This window comes from Delphinus delphis, chromosome 10, assembly GCF_949987515.2.
Source record: "Delphinus delphis chromosome 10, mDelDel1.2, whole genome shotgun sequence".
NCBI classification, from domain to species: domain Eukaryota; kingdom Metazoa; phylum Chordata; class Mammalia; order Artiodactyla; family Delphinidae; genus Delphinus; species Delphinus delphis.
Window position 1 is genome coordinate 3,616,726 of NC_082692.2, and position 21,366 is coordinate 3,638,091.

Consider the following 21,366-nt stretch of genomic DNA (forward strand, 5'->3'; position numbering starts at 1 on the left):
TATTTCTAAAGAGTAGAATGGTTTTTAAAGAAAAGGGGAACAGAGGGCAGCAGAATCCCTAATGCTTTTGTGATGGGCTGGTCATATATGCATGTTCAGAGGCAAATGACCATACAGGAACCTGCTTCATTTCAGTGAAGTCATTTCCTTCCTGCCACCTTGCGTGGCATCAACAGATGAGTCGTGCGTGAGACATAAAGCAGTGTACCTCTGGTGTTCACTCTGTCGTCTTGTGAGGGCATCATTACGGACAGGGGTGCTGGTGGCTATCCAGATGCTTAACTGGTAGCCTTAACTGACTGATGGAGCCAGATCCCTGTTGGCTGACATCTGCTTTTAGAAGTTATTTATAAAGGAAAGATCACTGTAATCAAAACAGCCAGAGAGAATTTTAGATGTCAGATGTACTACTCCCAGATTCACCTAGGGCGAGTGGCACTGGAAGAGGGATTAGCTCCTTCTCTAAACACTTGTTTGTGTTGAGTGTGTTTTTCCTGTGTGTAAATAGTACTTTCGAATACATGTTATAAGCAAAACATTTGAAACATACATAGATTCTTGAAGTTTTGAACGTTGTAAAGGAGTCTATAAAACTACCAAAACGACACATTAACAGGCGAAAAAAAATTGATAGGACAACATGTAAAGAGCTTGGAAGGCCACACTCCTGTCCTCACAATAAGAAAACAAGCTCAACAGACTGAAAGTCAGCAGCTCTTCTTAGGTCCATCAGAGAATTGACGTCCCACGGGAAACAGCTGCCCCGAGGAATGGAGAGAGAAGTGGGTACCGAGACTCGCAGTTTACTCGAGGCAGAGGTCCGGGAGCAAAGCGCCCACTCCCCCCAGCCCCCCAGGACTGGTAGGAACAGTTAAACTGTAACGGGTGAATGGCTGGGCACTTGGCTGGCACAAGCCAGGAGCCCCGCCAGAGTCTCAGAAAAATCCTCTCCTGCTTCTGGCAGTGGGAAGGGAAGAGGAACCAGTTTGAAATATAGCCAGAGCATTCTGTTCTCTCATTTTACCAAAATTAAAACTGCTTTACCAAAGCTTGACAGACTTGGGTTTACCAGAACCTAACTGATTTGGGGGGATGGGATATACCTGATTCCAGTCCCCTGTAGACTTTTCTTCTTACCTAATTGGGGGGAAAGCTTATACTTGGGAAAGTCACAGTCCAGAGGCACAGGCTCAGTGAAAGACTGAGAGCTGAGCATAGCACCGCAGGGGGCTTCCCACGCCCAACACGTTACTACAACCTCAGGCTCCTGGATCAGAACAAGGCGTTACAGCTGAAAAAACTGCAAGGCCCAGACCCTGCTTAAGGGGAAGCCAAAGGCAGCGGGGAAGACGAGACAAGGAGCCCTCAGTCTCTGACACGTGCAGCCACAGCCAACAGTAAACACAGCCGCTCCAGCCAGAGGAACACAGAACCTAACACTAGAGGCCTGTCTCCCCCAGTTCCTTCTGCACAGTAAACCCAGCCCGCTCCAGCCAGAGGAACACAGAACCTAACACTAGAGGCCTGTCTCCCCCGGTGCCTTCTGCACAGTACCCAGCCCGCTCCAGCCAGAGGAACACAGAACCTAACACTAGAGGCCTGCCTCCCTCAGTTCCTTCTGCACAGTACCCAGCCGCTCCAGCCAGAGGAACACAAAACCTAACACGAGAGGCCTGCCTCCCCCAGTTCCTTCTGCACAGTAAACCCAGCCCGCTCCAGCCAGAGGAACACAGAACCTAACACTAGAGGCCTGTCTCCCCCAGTTCCTTCTGCACAGTACATCCTGGCTGGCTTTCAGCAAAACAATTACAAAGCACACCAAAAGGCAGAACACGCTTTGAAGAGGCAAGTGAAGCATCAGAATCAGCGTCAGGTATGGCAGAGATTTTTGAGTTATCGGACTGGGCGTTTAAAGTAGAAATGATTTGGGCTCTGATATGCTAAGGGCTCTAATGGAAAAGGTGAACAAAATGCGAGAACAGGTGGGTGTAAGCAGAGAGATAGGAACTCTGGAAAGAATCAAAAGTCAATGCTAGAAATAAAAAAACCCCGTTACGGAAATGAAGACTGCCTTTTGGCTCATGGGTAGACTGAGCTGGGCCAGGGACACAGTCAGTGAGATCCATCAGCTGAAATTTCTCTGACTGAAAGGCAAAGGGAAAAAAGAATGAAAAATACCCAAACAGAAAACCTGTGAACTGTAGGACAACTATAAAAGATGTAATACATGTGTAACGGGAATGCTGAAAGGAAAAGAAGAAATATTTGAAGTAATAATGGCTGAAAAATTCCACCAAACTGATGGTAGCCATCAAACCACTAATCTAGGAAGCTCAGAGAACATTATGCAGGCAAATTCCAAAACATCTACACTTAGACCTATTGTATTCAAAGCGCAGAAAGTCAAAGACAAAGAGAACATCTTGAAGAAGCCAGAGGAAATAAGCACCTTACTTGTAGAGGGACAAGGATAAAGATTCCAGCTGATTTTTCACAAATCAGTGAAATTATCGGTTAAAAGTGAAGGAGGAATAGACTTTCTCAAGCAAACAAAAATTGAGGGAATTTGTCACCAGCAGATCTGCCTGGCTAGAAGTTGTTAAGAGAAGTTCTTCAGAGAAAAGGAAAATGATGTAGATCAGAGACTCTGATGTGCATAAAGAAAGGAAGAGTGTGAGAGGAGGAATAAATGAAGGGGCCTCTCGGTTCCCGCCCCTGATGCTGTCCTCATGTCCAGCACCCGTGTTCCCACCCATGCTGAACAATACAGACACGAAGAACAGTGCGTTGTCGGTTCAGAAAAGGAAGAGACGCTTTCTCAGCCCACAGCTGCAACTGAAACGGACTCAGCAAGTTCTCTGGCTCATGGAAGAGAGAAATCTACTCCAAAGACTGTTGGGCAGCACTGCAAATAAGGAATGAAATATGATGAAAGCCACCTTCCCCTGGCTTTATGGCTTTATAGGCATTGGTAATGTACCTTATTGTGTCTTACGCCACAGAACATTTTCTTACAGTATCATCCTGCCAGTTACATTGTAGCAACATTTTGAGGCCAATCAGAGCTTCAAAAAAAGGAATTGGATATGTTGGGTAGACATTATGAGCTCTTTAAAAGCCCAAAATTATTATAGCTTTTTAAACTAGAAATGAAAAGGCCACTGAAGGATCCTATACGTTTTAACTTTTAATAAGGGAAATATTGATTGCTGTCACCCACAGAAGCAGAAGACCCTTTGCGGTCAGTCCTCCTCCCTTTAAAGAGAAAGAATGAAGGGTTCTTGAGACCAAAAAGTAAGAAAATCGCTGTGGATTATCCCCAGCTGTGACTCGTGCATTTCTTGCTATGACCTCATCAGGAACTACTGTTAAGAGATTTCAGGTACCTGTGTGAGTCCCTGTCTGGGTCTAGGTTTTTGGTCCTTTAACCCAGGAAGCTGATTGTTGGTGACCTGAGCGACTTGGAACCACAGTTAGCTTCGTTCCTCTTCGGCTGTTTGTCTAATTTGTATGTTATTTTTTCCTCCTCTACTATTTTTTTCTTATTCTTCCTTAACATTTTTCCTTTTTTCTTCATTCTTTTACTTTTTAATTAACGAGTCCACAGAGCCCCTCCAGCCTGCAGAGGCTATTCCTCAAAGTCCAGAGCATGAGGCCTTGAATCACACCAATATCCTGAAACTGTTCGAGGTGGTCGAGACCCAGGAGACACTCTTCCTGGTCATGGGGTACATCACCGGAGGAGAGATGTTTGACTCTGTGCTGGACCCCGGCCGCCTGGAAGGGAAAGGCCTTGGCAGATTCCTCCAGGTGGTGTCCGCTGGGCAGGACTGGTGTGCAGCCACCGGGGGGCGCTGTCCACAGGCCCCAAAGCCTCAGAACCTGCTTTAGGACGTTGACCTGCACAAGAGAGACGGCAGACTGTGGCTTCAGCAGTGCGTTCACCGTCATCAGCAGGCTGAATACCTTCTTTTCTCTTTCATTCCAGGTATATTCTTTATTACAGCACACAAACAAACATCTGTTTTCTGTTTTTCTCTTCATTCTCTGTTCATTTTACAGTGTTTCTAATCAGTGATGACAAGGACTGTTTTCCCAGTAGGATCAGAGACCCAAGACTTATGTTACTGGGAAAGACCTTAGAGACTCCCCTTGTTTACAGACTCACAGAAGTTACATTCCTGGCCCAAAGCCACAGCTAGTTGGTGAGAGAATTGGGATTCAGCGCTGAGGCCAGCTGAGTGCCTTCCGTGGCATCCCCCTTGTTATGCCTGGAGCTCCTCCACAGACGTTCTCATGGCCCCTCAGTGGCCACCCGGTCCCTGCCTTTTAAGGGAAGGGATTCAGAGAGCTGCGTGAGCAGGTATTGAGCAGAATATACGACTTGTTTTTCTTGGTGTTCATAGAGAGTGAAAACCTGCTTGATCAATTCCTGACCCTGAAACCCAATGAGAGGCATGTTAGAGGGAATCATGAGGGACCCATGGATACACGGGGCCCCGAGGAGGGACTGGAACCCCCGACTACTGGAGGACCCGGCAGACTGAGTCAGTGCTGTGCCTGGGCTACACATGGGAATCGGTCCAGGACGCACTGATGGGCTTGAGCGTGACGAAGTGACGACCACCTGTGCGCTCCTGGGCTACAGGACACCCCAGCTGCAGGGCTGCACCGTCCCCAGGAAGCCCCGCCCTCAGCCGACCCACTCACAGCTGCAGTCGTTCCCCGGCCTGTGAGCTTGTGCCCTAAACCTCGGGCTCCACAGCCTCCCGGGCTCAGGGCTGTGGCCTCTGGTTGGTGACACTGTGTCTCTCGAGTGGCCAGTTCGGTCGTGGGAGAGATGAGACAACAGCCACGGTGGGCAGCACTTTTCACAGTTCCTTGTGAACTAACTTGTCTGCAGTCCCCTGAGTCCTTCTCTGCACAAGCAGGGCAGGGCCCCAAGCACAAATTCTACCTGAAAGAAAAATGGAGCTGTCCAGAGTGCTGGAATCGCTGAGCATGACGGAGCCCTGTTCAGCTCAGGGGACAGTGCCCTGCAGGCCTGGGGTGCACTAGCGCCCCAGGAGTCACAGCATTAGGAGGAGCCTGATCCAGATCTAACAGGAGGGCGGTGGCTCAGGGCAGCCTCCCTGCTCCCCTCCGCTCCTTAGGAGCTGGAGGGCAGACACGGAGTGATGCCTTCGGCCTGAGCTGTCTGTTTAAAAGTCACTTGTTAAAGTGGAAGAGCCCCTTTCCCCTGGCCAGTCCCTTCCTATTTTGTACAAGTTAATTTATCCAAGTCGTTAATATTTTGACTCCTGAGGGAATATTAGGAGCTGGGTACTAAATACGGATGGTAAATATTTGTTAAACAAATGTATTTATTGGGCAGCTACTGTGTGCTTGGATGGTGCTAGAGCTAGAAAGCTGATAAGATACAGTGCTTGTCCTCCAGGAGCAGTAATTAGTGGGAGATTCATTCACAAGTATTTATTACGTGCCAGCACCCAGCAAGTAATAAAGAAGCGTCTCTTTACTTTTAGTTGGTGAATGGTGCAGATGAGTGTAGAGGCTGCGCCCTGAACCCGGCCTGGGGGTTTGGGAGGTTGCGGGGAGTGGAGGGAAGGTGAGGCTTCCTAAAGGAAGTGAGGATTGAGTGCGTGGGTGGGTGGAAGTGAGCTGGCTGAGGAAGGACCGGATAGCAGGGACCTTCGGAGACCTGGCCCTGACAGAGCAGAATGTACCTGTCAGGAGTGCATTTAGCAGTGAGCTGTGTGCGTGGTGAAAACAGTATTCTGTTCACCTGGAAAGGTAGGTGGAGGTAAGTTCTGCGCTGCTGGGGTCCAGCAGAGGCACACAGCAGCTCCACGTGCCTTCCTGGGTTGCCCGGAACATAGACATTAACTGAGAAGATTTCAGATGCATGAACTCAGTGCTTTCCATAGATGTTCTGTAGGACACAAGGTGCTTGGATATTAATAAGTGCCACGTGATGAATAGGTCCTAGGGTCCAGTTGGTTCAGAAAAGGCAAGAGATTAGAGTCCACTCTGTGTCCCTTTGTCTGTGCATGTCCCAGCAAACATTTATTTACCAAACAGTGCTTTTCTGTGTCCATGTCAGTTACCTTTCTCCCCTTTGACACCCCAAACCACTACCCCTGACACCCTCTTTTGTCTTTAGCTGAAGGTGGCATTTAAGCTGAGCGCCTCAGCCATTTTGGTGAGTTACTCAGGTTTCCTGGGTCTCTCCCACGTTACATGTTCTTAAACTTTTTATTTTTTCCTGTTAATCTGTTTCATGTCAATTTAATTCTTAGACCAGCCAGAAGAACCTAGAAGGATAGAGGAAATTTCTTCCTTCCCAACACAGGTATAGTTCAGGTACTGCTATGGAACTAGGATATAATAGTGACCAAAACAAACAAAAGGGTTTACAGTCTGGTGGGTCAGACAGATGTCCATCAAATAATCACGTAAGTAGATATAAATTTAATTGGAAAATGATCTGGTAAAACAATTCATGTTTTAAGGCACGACAAGAAAAATTTAAACAGTTTTTTTTTCTCTGCCCATCGTTTGGGCCTCCTCCCTCCCCTCTGGTGTGCCTCGTGCGTCTGCAGTGTGCATTGACCAGACCCCCACCCCAATGGCAGAAACGCCTGCTCAGCCATAAAGATAATTTCTCTTCTCCTGGTGCCAGCCATGTAACTCCTCAGAAGATAACATTCATTTCTCAATCCTGTGTGGGGTCACGATGATCCATGCCTTTACTTGGAGATATCTTTGGTGAACTTTTTTTTTTGGCGGTACGCGGGCCTCTCACTCCTGCGGCCTCTCCCGTCGCGGAGCACAGGCTCCGGACGCGCAGGCTCAGCCGTCATGGCTCATGGGCCCAGCCGCTCCGCGGCACACAGGATCCTCCTGGACCGGGGCACGAACCCGCGTCCCCTGCATCGGCAGGCGGACTCCCAACCACTGCGCCACCAGGGAAGCCCATCTTTGGTGAACTTTATGTACAATGCAAAGTATCATTTCCCTTAAAGATAACAATTGGTATAGAACAGGCTGGGTCAATTTACCTGGGGATGTACTGGGCTGAACCTAATGGAAGTTCTTAGCTTAAGTACTTACTTATGACCTTATTACTGTTATTAGTTGTATTATTTGTATTCTGCCTATTTTACTAGATTATTGGCTTTGCGTTGTCAAATGGGTGACTTAGTCTCCCATAAAAATAATGATGACTAGGCGACTTCAAACGATTGACTAAGTATGTAGTTCTATAGGATCGATGATTGTAGTACTAGTTAAGTCAATCTAGAGTTGACTTAATGTATAGGTTAGGATGTGCTTAGATTAAACGCAAATACTATACCATTTTATATAAGGGCCTTGAACATCTGGATTTCGATATTCATGGGGGCCCTTTAACCAGTTCCCAGCACATACTGTGGGACAACTTTATTTACTATGGAGGTACCGATGAAATACTCATAAAGATAGAATAGGGCATACAATTAATTGTCATAACATGTGAAAATTCTAGAAGTTTTTCCTCCAATCTGTAATATTTTCCCTCTCAAGAAAGGTTTATTTTTCCCCCCTTTAACTTCTGTAATTTTAAAGATCCACTGGGTCATTTAAACTGATACAGTTATGATGGACAGAATGATGTTGCATACAACCTGTCTTTCATGCCATCTTGCAATTGCCCTGCTTTGCCCAAGAGAGATACCAAGGTTTGGCCTTATGAAGATGGGGCTATTTTTCCATTATGACTTTAGAGTTGCTCCAAAGACCTGCTCCTGCTTTCGTTATACTCCATATTATACAAGTAGCAAGTCATACTTTTCAGTCATATACTTTTAATGATGAGTTTCTGTTATGATATGAATATTTAGGGTGGAAAGCAGCTGTCGTCCAGAATCTCACCTGGGTTTCGGGTTTACTGCCAGCTACCTGGGAGGACAGAGCTGAATGACCAGTTTGGTGAAGGGCTCATTACTGCTGGGCCTTAGGAAAGAGCTGGTAGGAAGCTGGCCTCACCGAGGACTTTCCGCACTGCTCCTTGTTCTGCAGTGACAGCAGCTCCTGCTGTACAGTCCTGTAAATGTATTCATAAAAGAGCGAGGATGACGCATATCCAGTTTACCTGCTTGAAACTGACTGACATTACCTCTGGGATTTATTCTCTCTACCAATTAATTTATAATCTATTCCACCTTTCTCTTCCCTTACCTGCCAGTCACTGCTCTTTTCAGGGATAATTGCAAGGAAGAAGAGACTGTGATTTTCTATCAGTGTGTTGGTCACCATTTCATTCTGCTATTATGTGAAAATGTGGATCCTCCCACCTCGCAACCATCATTTCTTCCCTTTCTCAGTTCTTGTTCTGTTTCTTGTAAGTTTTTTGAACATGTCGGTGAAGGAACATTTGAATCATTTTGGTGAGATGAATTTCCTTCTGCCAACGTCTGAAGAGCACACTTTCCGGGACCCAAAGCATAGGTATATGAACAACTCCGTACACACAGTGTTGGAGAAAATGTAGCTGTTTACCCTGACACTTCAATGAAATGAACGACAGAGTCCAGCCTTTCCTCTGCCTTTCTGGGCTTGGCTGGCGGCCCCTGGGATGCTGTCCCATTTCTGGGAAGATGTGCACTGAGGTTACGGGTTCGGAGAAAGGAATGTCAACTGGCTGTCCACCGAGAACACATCCCGTGTTCCCTTGTCACTTCCCCGCCTCCTTAGATTGTCATGTTGAGAGACAAGCCGTCTTGCTGCGGGAGGGCGTTTGTTAGCAGCACTGCAAACATCTGCATCCTTGTACGTCGATGTAGCTCGTAGGCGCAGAGCTCGAGAAGTTTGAGCATTTATCAGAAATGGCTTTCACCTTTCTTAGTACTCCTTTTTAGTTTGGTTATTCCTTTTAGGTTAACAAAGAATGTTTCTGTGTTGCTTGGATGCTTCAGAGACACATTAGCATATCAGGTCCTCCTGGACATCTCATCCCCTCGTAAGCTGGCAGAGCTCTGGTGGATGTTTTGAATTTTTCCCCCTCTGTCAAAGGGGAGAGGAATCGCTGACATCTACTTGTGCCTGAGCGCTTGAAGCAACTCTGTTTCCAGCTTTTATATCACCACTAAGGAAATTGCCAGAGTCATGCATTGTTAATTTTGCTCCCTGATGTTAAGTGCACCTGATGGGTCCGCTGAGTGCTGCCCCCTCTGCCATCCAGCGGCAGGCGGGGACTCGCGAGACCCCAGCCGCTCTGCCTGCCTCCCTGGACAGGGGCGCTCAGCTGTGTCCTCCCTCCAAGCTCTAGCAGGACGAGGGTCACTCAGTTGCTGCAGAGCAGGGGGGCCATGGGCGTTTCTGTTTGCTTATCGTAGGGCACACGACCTTCCTGCAGCTCAAGCAACAGGTTCTGAAAAACTAGTGTCACAACTATTTTGCATACATTTTCAGGTTACCTATGGAAAAAAAATGTCCACTTGTTGAGGAAGGTGCCTCTCACGATTTATGCTTTGTGATAAAATATTTCAAAAATTCCAAAGTGTTTTCCTTATTAAGCACCATGAGAAAGATGAAAGGCAGATGAGCAAATATTTCTAATTTGTGCAGTATATGTGATGGATGAATTAGTTATAAGACAATCATCGCTCTAGTGGTAAAATGTCAAGAATTGCCAGCTTAAAAAAAGAAGTCCAAGGTTTAATAAACATATGAAGACATTATAGACATCACGAGTAATCCGTGAAGTGCATACATTTTAAAGCATCAGATTGGCAGAGGTGAAAAAACAATCCTCAGTGTCAGGGAGGAACTGGAAGTGTGACTTCTTTCTTATCATAGGTAGGCTTTTTTTTTTTTTTTTTTTTGGCGGTACGCAGGCCTCTCACTGTTGTGGCCTCTCCCGTTGCGGAGCACAGGCTCCGGACGCGCAGGCTCAGTGGCCATGGCTCACGGGCCCAGCCGCTCCACGGCATGTGGGATCTTCCTGGACCGGGGCACGAACCCGTGTCCCCTGCATCAGCAGGCAGACTCTCAACCACTGTGCCACCAGGGAAGCCCAGGTATGCTTTTTGAAGTATTATGACAGCTTAGAAGATGCACATGCTTTTTTGACATGACGGTTACCTTCGTCCAGGATTGCTAAGTACGGCATTATTTATGTCACGTGACCATCAGTGGGGCGCTTACTGGGCCCAGTTCCTCTGAGCTCCAACTCTCTGCATCCAGGGCTTACACTTAGCCCCAGGGGAAGCCCAAGTTGCTGTGCTGGTGACTGAAACGACGTTTATTCTGGACAGAACGATCACAGATTCTAGAGCAGGGGCCCTGACATGTTGTCAGAAGGAACGCTTTTCATTTCCTTCCATCAAATCATGAACATCTGCACGGGGCCGTCCTGGCCAACGGCCTCATAAACAAGTTGATAGAGGGTAACTCTTCTGCAATTTGATGTAGACCCGCTGGTACAGTATGTTTAAGTTTCTGTAGGATGCCGATTTCCAAAATCAGTCATGTACTCTGCCTTGTTCAATTTCTCCCAACATTAGAGTGATGTTCCAAAATTATGCACATCTAGAATGAACTCACCCGTGTCTCTAAATTGACTATAATTGCTGTCCTGCCATGGTTGAGGCGCTTGTGAGCTGTTCTTAGTCATAACGTTTGTGATAACAGATACATTTTTCTCTTCCAACTTTCTGGACACCAGCTGGGTGTCCTACAATTAAATTAAATTCTGTACTGACTACCTGGCGTTAGCTCAAACCCTGTAGGTGAAGGGCTAAGTCCCACCAGACTCCCCTCCTTCAAATGCTTGTCACGATCTGGGTCTCCACCTGTACCTTTCACCAAGCAGCTGTATCTTTGGTTTCCATAACCCCCCGGCCTCAGGTTCAACTATTTGCTAGGTTGGCTCACAGAACTCAGAAAGTGCTTTACTCAGTATTACGGGTTTATGATGAAAGATATAACTCAGGAACAGCCAAATGGAAGAGCTGCGTAGGAGAATGTGTGGAAAGGGGGCAGGGTGGGAGAGTGGGACCTCTCCACCCTCCCACCACTGCGATGTGCTCACCACCCGTATGCTCTCCGAACCCCATAACTTAGAGATTATTATGGAGGTTTTATCATGCAGGCATGATTACAACAAGTACAGGGATATTGTGGGTTAGAAAACAAATCAGAAACGTGGCATCAAAGAAATTTCATGTTCATTAACAGACCTCTTTGGATTATGCCTCCAGGCTCCCCCAGAGATATCTTCATTCATTAACTCTGATGAGGTCGTTAGATTTGAATAGTAAGAACATGTGAGCATGTGAACATATATATGTTGTAACTTCTGAAAGACTGTACAGATGTTAGCATTATTAGGTCAATACTGTTCGCTGATAATCTTATTAAAGACTGTCGAATATTTTTGGGACCATCATTTCTAATGAACTCTGAAGTTTTCAGGTATCTACCTCAGTCAGCCATCTTTGGATAAAAGATTTAATTTTCTCTCTTGTATTGTTTACTTGAATTAATCGTGGTGGTCTGCATTGTAATGTCTCCTCTTTCAGAGTGTCTTTATTAGACGGATGCGTTGTAGTCTTAAAGTGCTTTGTACGTAGATACTCAGAATGAGAGGTTAACTGGAGCCCATGTTTCATATCTTCTGGGAGCATTTAAATGGCTCTGCTTTCACCGTGTCCAGCCTGCCCTGCTGAACCTGTATTACTCCTTAGGATTCACTGAGCACAGAAAAGGGCTCAAAAAATAGTGCTGTCCTGGTGGCTGGGATTTCCTCTTATCTGACTCTGAAGGTTAACTTGACGGACGTTCATCTCTATGTTACTTTGGCATCTTAGGACCAGGAGTGGAAGGTCAGATACAAGGACGTATGTAAGGGAGAGCTGGGGGTTAGTTGCCCCACTCCCACGTTGGTTGTTACTGGGTCACAGTAGGGTTGGGTCTAAAGGAAGTGTGAGATCACTATGGACAGAAATGGACCACAAAACAAGGTGTGGGGAATATTCCCTGTGGTCCAGGCGAATATCAGAACATTGGCTGCTTCTCAGGGCAGGTTCTACCCCTGTTCCTGGTCTTAAAGGGGGCGTTACTCTGAACCCATTGTCCACTGTTACCAGTGTAATTTGTGGTCTCAGAACTTGTGTGAGGATGTATGTGTGGTTCAGTGAAAGTCATGTACAATTTCTTCAGACCTTATGTGCCAGCTATTTGGCAAATGACTTTAAATGCATTATTTCATTTAGTTTTCACAGAAACTGTGAAATGGGTATTCTTCACCCCTATTTTTCAGACAAGAAACTAAAGTCCCGAGACGTAACATGATTTGTCAGGCTCCAGGTTAGGTTTGCAAAGTACTGGAGCCAGGAATCAAACCCAGGACTGCGTCACTCTGGTGACCGACGGACCCTGGGCACCTACTGTGTGGAGAGCCCTGGGCAGACACCAGAAATGCACAGAAAACTAAGCTGCCTCCACGTCAAGAAAGGTGACACATTGTCCTCATCAGAATGCTAAGGAGGTGCCAAAGTGACTTAATTAAAAGCACTGCATAAATGCATGACATTATACCAGGTTGGCAGTGGTTTCCTGCCAATATATGAAGTGCTAAGAATCAATGGGAAGAAATATATGGTTATAAAACAGAAATGAGCGGAGCATAGAAAGGCTAATTGAAAGCGTGGAATGTTAGAAAACCTGCAGATTTATTTATGTGAAGTTTGGAAGATGCTGCTCTAGCAGTTTCTGGCTGGTTTTGATGACTGATGATGTACCTGAAGTAGCTGAGCTACGCAGATTAACCAGCAGTGCTTTCTCCAAAAGCATGCTCCCTCAGAGAACCTTACTTTCGTGCACCTGAAGGGCACGCAGCTGTGTTACATTGGGTATAAGATGCCTTAGGGTCAGAGAGGAAACGCAAACAAAGGCAATCTTATGTGGTTTCAACACCATTTATCAGTGTTCTGCCTGTGAGAGCCTGCCTGAGCTCATGGTGATAAAGTGTGAAGGGCAAGGGTGTGTCAGTGTTCACAGGGGAAGATGGTTCCAACTAGGACAAGGGATTAAAACCACAGTGGTTCAGTAATAAGGAATATAGGAGAGCAGATATTAGATTTGCTTTTATTCAGCAAAGTGAATAATTCTGAGTTGACTCAGTTCTCAGGTTTATAGGTTAAATCAAGAATGCTGTACTAACATTGAGTTTCTGATATGATTTTTAAAATTTAATCCAAAATACCTGGGTTTTTTTGGTTGTTGTTGTTTTGGGGTTTTTTTGGTATTAGTAACTTGTAAAATGTACCATTCTGCTCTTTTAATTGTCTAGGCATTTTCTTTCACCAAGTACTCTTTTGTTCTGTTTTGATGGAATTCTGTCAGTGAAATTAAAGAAAACTAAACCATGTGCTTGGGAAGAGTCAATATTTAAGTGATGCTATGTATTTTGATTTTACTTGAAACAGGTGGGAAGGGAGAAGAAAGAAATTTGTGCATAGAACTCACCCATTGTGTGCCAGGCACCCTCTTAGATGCCATGTGTATACATATTGATATATTTATATGTCTATATAATGTTATCTCACTTTGCATAGCGTTTATAACCATTTTGCAGATGACAACATTGTGGTTTCAAGAGATTAAATGACTTGCTGGTTAAGACAGGTTTAGAATTTGAACCCAGGACTTTTTCTTTCAAAGCTCTTGTTTTGGTTGGTGTTTGCTGCTGTCTCCGTTTTGAAAAGACTGAATTGCAGTTATCGGAAGATTACGGAACACAGAGTGGTGAAGTCGTAGTGTTGCTTTCGATCCACTTGTTTTGAGCAACACGATCATATTACGTAGATGTTTTCAAGAGGGTCCTAGAGTGAGTGTAGAAAATGTGTGAGGAGAGTTCTGCCTTGCTAGGTTCTGAGCCCTTTTTCAAGGATATGATCACCTAGAGTGGAGGAAGCTGCCTTTGTGGATTGCTGGCCTCTGCTTACAGTTGAGTTTTAGACATTTTTATCGGCAGCTGTCACTTGTGAAGCCGTGCTGTTGGGCGGCCGTTTCGCTTCACTTGTCTGACTGGCCCCTTGGCATTTTGACCATGCCCAGCGAGCTGTCAGACCAGCAGCACACCACCTAAGTGTCTGTTGTGACTTTGAACTCTGCCTTCGCTCATCTGGTCTGTGCACCATCTGCTGCGTCTTCCCTGATCCTTTCTGGCTCTCTAGACTTTACGCATCCATCACTGCCTATCCACCCGGGCCCTCGCCTATCCGCCCGGGCCCTCACCTCTCCCGTAGACGCGTCCCCCGTCATTCTCCGCGTTGGCTGCTCCTCCTCTCGCACGTCTGTGGGTTCTCTGGCTGTCCTCTAGTTGATCATACGCTCCTTTATAATGTATTTCTCTGTGTCACCATGAATACTGCGGAGCTCTAGCTTCATGTATTTTAAACTCTTTGATGTCATGGATGGTGATTTGAGCAACAGTATTTTAGGACTTCAAAAAAAAACTCCTTACAAAGTATTTCATGTGACTTCATTTTAGTAACCTCTTTGGCAATACAGGCGTAAAATAGTTTGATCATGCACGGTGTCACAAAGAGTGCAGGGAGCCTGACACTTATACATCGTTGGTGGGACTCCTAACCAGTGCACTCCCGTTGGGGACATCCATTTGGCCCTATCTGTTCAAGTTTAAGATGCATAAACCATTTGACCGTGCAATTCAGCTTTTAGGAGTTGATCCTAAAAATGCTTTTATGTATATGCAAACATGTGAACAAGGGTGTTGTTTATAGATTTATTCATTTTAGCAAGAAATTGGAAAAATTTAAATGTTCAATAGGGAAGTGGCTAAATACATTGTGGGGCTTTCATATGATGGAATACCCTGCACCTTGTAAAAGAATGAAGTAGATCTACGTGCGCTACTGGACTTCTATGGAGTATCTTCTGTATAAATTAACTGACAAGAATAAGGTGCAGAACAGATGCTAACATTTGCATAAAAATTAAGTCTGTGGGGTTGGGGGTATATGTGTGTGTATAGATGCATACAGTTGTATAGCATGGAAACTTGCTTATAGGGCGGTCCAGGAGGCAGTAGAAGTTTGTTCTTCACTGCTTACCCTTTCATAACATTTGAATGTTATTATTATGTATGATTTTTCTATGAAAAACATTAGATTACTTTTTTATTTATAAATTTATTTATTTATTTTTGGGTACGTTGGGTCTTCGTTTCTGTGCGAGGGCTTTCTCCAGTTACGGCGAGCGGGGGCCACTCTTCATCGCGGTGCGCGGGCCCCTCACTGTCGTGGCCTCTCTTGTTGCGGAGCACAGACTCCAGACGCGCAGGCTCAGTAGTTGTGGCTCATGGGCCTGGTTGCTCTGCTGCATGTGGGATCTTCCCAGGCTAGGGCTCGAACCCGTGTCCCCTGCATTGACAGGCAGATTCTCAACCACTGTGCCACCAGGGAAGCCCTTAGATTAATTTTTTTAAAGTCTGGTAGTACAGCTTAAAATTCCCAAGTCTATTGACTTAACAGTAGATGAGATAATGTGTATATAGAGCTTAGCATAGTTCCAGATACCATAATGGGTTTTCAGTAAATTAGCGTGAGTGGTGGCCATGGCAGAGATGGCGGTGGAGTAGTATGAGGATGTCAGAACTTTACGCCGAAGAACCCCTTGTGACAGAGAACAGCTAATGTTTCATCCCCCCATCTCTGCCTCACCTGGGCATTTGAGTTGTCTTAAAGAGGTGGTCTAAAGTATGAAATAGTGTATAGTTCTGGTGCTTTGGTTTAAAAGATAAAGTTAAAAAATGTTTTTCTTTGTTCTTTTCTGTATTTCCGTGTTTGTTTTTTAACATAAAATAATTGTGTATATCTTAATATCAGAGAAAAAAATTAAAAACTAATGTATCTCCTCAGGGTAAAAGCAATTATTCAGTCAAACTTTGCAGTCTTGACAGATGAGCCGTGTCATCTTGTGGTGTGGAACCTTGTCCACTGCCATCTAGCTCCGGCTGTGTATAACCCCTGTTTCCAGAAGAGGCTTTCTCTCTATAAATTAAGGTTAGGATCTGATGTTGCCTTTTGATGATTTCCATCACGATTTAGTGATTTCCGTGAAGTCGTTGGAACGGAAGTCTGCTTCTGAGTCACGTGCCATCTGTTGCCTCTTGACCTGTGGGAACATCAGTCCCCAGCACGTGTGACTGTCAGGTGTGGTTGTCAGGAATTCCTGCTTCCAATTCAGCGTCCTCATCTCGGGTCCTCATCTCGGGTCTTTATTGCTGTCAGTGACTCACACATTTGCAAATTCCTTGTCCATTTCACTTCTGCCCCATCTGATCCTTTGTGAGGACCAAGGCCAGAGAGAGGAACAGGTGCTCTCCTGGAAACCGTGGCCAAGGGTAGTGGGAATAACAAGGAGGGAGAGATCCACGGGTGACCTGCAGGGAGACCACGTGCAGTGCTTTGTGTCCACGTTTCTTCTTCAGAGTGTTGCAGCTTTCTGGTTTGATGGGCTGTATTCATAAGACTATTAATAGATGTGTTTTTAAGCTTTGTGTCCCATAGTTAGGTATTGATGTTATTTTTTTTGACCAGTATTAAAAATCTAGAATTGATTTAATTAAATGCACGTATGTCATTCAGATAGAAATGATTTCAAACCCTGCTGCTGCTTTTTTTTTTTCTGTTCCAATAAACCTTTGTTTGCAAAAACAGGCAATGGGGTTTGGGAACTGGATAGAGGTTTCACAACACTGCAAATGCATTATATACCACTGAATTATTCACTTTAAAATGGTTCGTTTTGTGACATATGAATTTCACCTCAATAAATTATTATTATTATTTTAAAAAAATTATTTATTTATTTTTGGCTGCGTTGGGTCTTCGTTGCTGTGCGCGGGCTCTCTCTAGTTGCTGCGAGCGGGGTCTGCTCTTCTTTGCGGTGCGTGGGCTTATTGCAGTGGCTTCTCTTGTTGCTGAGCATGGGCTCTAGGTGTGTGGGCTTCAGTAGTTGTGGCTCGTGGGCTCTAGAGCACAGGCTCAGTAGTTGTGGCGCACGGGCTTAGTTGCTCCGCAGCATGTGGGAATCTTCCTGGACCAGGGCTCGAACCCATGTCCCCTGCATTGGCAGGTGGATTCTTAACCACTGCGCCACCAGGGAAGCCCCAATAAATTATTTTTAAAAAGCAAATAGGCAGTTGATGGGATTTGGCTCACAAGTAGTAGTTTTCTGACGCGTGACCGAGATCAAGCTTTAATTCTTTGCTTCAACTCCTTCCAGGCAACCCTAATTTGCAGTTCTGTAACATCTACCTGCATACTTATGACAGGTCACTCACTACCCCACAAGGTAATTTTTTTCCCACTTATGGACAGACCCTGATCCTATCTGGAGGGTTTTTTCATATACAAAATATCCCTCCCTATGCCTTCTATCCACAGAGGGTTTACTTATGTTATGATTGTCTCCTTCACTAAAGGAACTCCATGCTGGGTTGATTTAAAGGATGAGTTCACTCGGATTGGGAAATACTGGAGGGGAACATGCTTATGTGCTAAAGCACCAGGCAAAGAGAAACTGAATCCCTTAGTTAAAGATACTCGACAGCATGGAGTGACTTCTCTCATACACACACACGTCCATCATCAGCAGATTTTTATTAGATGGAAGATACCTAGGTCTGGCTCAAAGGAACGTGGTGACAATTGGCAAGCACTCCTCCACAGTGCAGAGGAGGCACTCCTGGCTGTGGAGATGGGTACTTACGATATTGAGGGTCAGGGTCTCCTGCTTGACTTTGGCCACCTAGGAAGCTCTTCCCCTTGGCACTCATTATCACCAGTGCTGGCATGAAAGGGTCTGCAGTGCGTTAGTTCAACTTGGCTAACAGTTCTTCCTGTTCTGGCTGGGCTTTGAACCTTCCCTTGAAGTCTTCTTCAGTGTGCTCCCTCACTGACAGTTTGACTCCTTCAGGACGATTGCTTTGGATTATTTCCAAGAAAATCTCTGCAAATGTAGCGCTCAAACCACTGATCTGAACCACTCACGCATGGGTGGTAAGAACTGAGTCCAGGAGCATTTTGCTGCCTTGGGTCTGCAACTGCAACACCTCCATGGTTTTGGTGGGCCTCGCATAACTTTCCTCGACTTTAATGGAGAGATGGTTGCAGAGGTTGTGAACATATTGGGCATAACTCTCTGCCAGGGCCATATCATATGCAGTCAGGTGAATGTTTCAAACCCCATATTCATCATCTGTCCCCGAATTAATAGGTCTCACTTCCACTTTCCCCTCTTCTTCTTGGGCTCTTGTGCTTTAACTAGGTGCTTGCATCTTCCAATGCCGCGCGTGGGCTGTGACCTGTAGTGCCGACTGGTGCTCAGCAGAATGCCACCTGCAGAACAGATGGGATTCTCTCTTGAAGTTCTGAACCTCAAGAGGGAAAAGACTTACTTAAAAATGGTGTCATTCCTCAGACACGGCGCCTTTCCCAGAGCTCCATTCATCCTTCGCTGCTGCGCGGCCTGTAATTGTGCCAGCTGAAGTTCGGCCCAAGCAGCCGCGACCCCTGGGCGTCCGGAAACCAATCCTGCTTCTTCTGAACAGACATTCTTAGGGGAAAGTCAACATGTTCCTGAGCAATTAGAAATTATGATGTAAATCATTTTTCTTTAATATTTTAGCAATGCTTTTAGGTGACATACAGTTACATTGGGTGATTCGATGTGTAGAACTGTCATGAATTAGTTTTTCACTATTACTACCAGAGATTTAAGTTTATGGGGAAATTGGGTGACCAGTCATCAAAGCAAATATAATATTTAACAAAGTAGAAGGTAAAAAAATTTAACACTTGGGATGTAAACACAGACTAATTTTTAGTTAGTCTCGTTGTCGAATAGTAAGTGGTGGTACTTTTATATACAGTGAGTGTAGTCACCAGAGGTTGCCTAGGCATTTAGCTCCATTCTTTTCATACCTTTGGGACAGGTGTTTTGCCTTTTGCAGAGAAGAGAGAGACAGGAGATTTTATTGTTCGGACTGTGCTGAACTCAGAGGTGCTGTCCCCGCTTGCTGAGTGTCCTTCTAGAGCAGATCTAGGGAAGCAGTGGGCCTGCTGCTTCAGCACAGCTCTTGTGAGACTTAATATGAAAAAATTACAGAGGTGTAAATGTAGTTGAACCATTAATTTTCAACTTTTTTTCCCTATCATGTTTCTTTTTATTGTCAGCTAAAAATTGTCACTCACCATCTGCTTCTATAAGAATGAAGTCACTGGCCACTACAGTCGCTGACCTTCATCGCCCCCTGAAAGGAGTTCAGGGTGGAGATCAGGAATGAGGCCCTCTGTGCTCTGGGGAAACTGGCAGAACAGGTATTCAGAGAGTTAGATCTTTCCAGAAGAAGAGTTTATGAGCCCAATTCTTGCATCTCTTCGTATCTAGAAAAGCACTAACATCACTAACGGAGACGTGTGCTCCTCGTGACCAGCAGCAACCTTCTGCCGAACTGTGTGCTCAACTGCACGCACCCCCTTCACCAAAATCACACATATCCTGACTTCCCCCCTACCTCTTTGGAGCAGTTCCTCAGAGCTCTCGGAGAGGCTGTCTCCTGGGCTATAGTCCTCATTTTGCCCCAAATGAAACTTAACTCACAGCTCTCACGTTGTGCATTTTTTTTTCAGTCGACTTTATTTATCAGATACTATTTCCTTTGGGATTAAAACAACACAAAAGGTAAGGTTGTTTTGGTAAGAAAGCTCACAGTGGAGGAAAAATATCTTCGTTCTAAATATATCATTCTCAAGATATACTGATAAAATAAGATGCACTTTTTCTCTGAAAGAACAAAGACGTGACAGTTGATGGTTTTTAAAAGTCTCAGAGACTTTATTTCATACCCGTGTAACTGGAAGCTGGGCGTCTTTTCAAAGTGTTTCTCAAACCAAAGATATTTCTTTGTGTGTATGACATCTCATAAATCTATGGGCAGATAAACTATTTTCAAAAGCCCAGATTTGTTTTTGAAATAAAATATATGCTTGTGTTTCCCAGATCTGTATTTAAAATGATGCGAAGAGCTATTTATATGATGTCAGATGCGGAAAAACCATCAGCATTTCAAAGAGCTGATATTCTGTACCAGAGCTCAAGTAAACAGGGGCGGACTCTGTCATTCAGTGCAGAAATGTTTCCCAATTGTTTTTTAACCTTTCAAAGTTTTTGATATTTGTAAATATCAAAAGTCTTACATTTTCGTGGGGTCAAATATATTTATCTTTCATTTATTTTATTTACTTGTTTAACAGTCATTCCTAACCACAGATCATTTGAAAAATTACCAATATTTCTTCCGTTTTTTAAAAACAATTCTTTAAAAAAATTCTTTTTTTTTTGAAAATTCTTCTTAAACATAATAGAACTCTCTACAGTCTATTGTGGCACATGGGATGAAGTGAAGATCAGATCATTTTTATCCCAACTACTTAATCAATTTGTTAACACTATTTCTTATATGTGCTATTTCTATTGATACATTGGTTAATGAGAATATATATTAAGTTTTCAAATATCTCAGAATCTATTTGCTCTGTCAGTTTTTGTGCCAGTTTTCATTATTGTTGTTTTCTTCTTATTTTTCAAAAATTCCTAGCTTCTGTCACTTGTTTAATTTTTCAAATGAACTTGGGGATTATTTTTAAAGTCTTTTTCCTAACCATCCCCCTCCCCCTGTAGAAATTTCTATTGGGAATTACATTAAAATAGTTTGAGTGGAGCTGGCATTATACATTCAGTCTTTCATACATACAAGGCAGATCTCTGTTTATTCTGCTCTTCTTTCCTGGTTCTTTGTAAATTTTGATAATTTGCTTCAAACAGGCCCCTCTCTATATTTGTTATTATAGAAGATGTTTTTCTCCAGATAGATTTATTTCCTGTTGGTCATTGTTGGGATTGAAAAATGCTATTGATTTCTAAAATTTTAAAATTCACTCCCTTCACCAAACTATTACCTGTTCTGATAGTTATCAGTCAGCTCATTTGAGCTTTCTAGATACACAGCTGTGTTGTAGCCAATAATACTATGGTTTCTTCCTTCTAGCAGTCATGCTCCATTGCTTTGTGTCTTATGTTCTTTTATGGGCTAAAATCCTAAAATTAAAAAAAAATGATCGCTTGTAAAGTACCTGTTCTCTGTTGGAAATGATTTTGTAAGTTACCTAGGGAATGCAGGTATTTATTTATTGTGTAGAAAGGTTTTTGGAAATCAACACATTTCCTTGTTTTGAATCAGTGGTATCTGTTCCTATTTTTGGTAGAATAAGTACAACTTTAGGGAAAACT

The 21,366-nt window shown here is 44.4% G+C and overlaps 1 protein-coding gene and 1 pseudogene across 1 annotated transcript in view; one reads left to right on the top strand and one right to left on the bottom strand.

Moving 5' to 3' along the window:
• FARS2 (phenylalanyl-tRNA synthetase 2, mitochondrial) overlaps window positions 1-21,366 on the top strand; it is a 382,893-nt gene that overhangs the window by 28,532 nt on the left and 332,995 nt on the right. The gene's annotated exons all lie outside the window — the stretch shown is intronic.
• Window positions 17,888-19,548, bottom strand: LOC132431829 (large ribosomal subunit protein mL48 pseudogene; annotated as a pseudogene).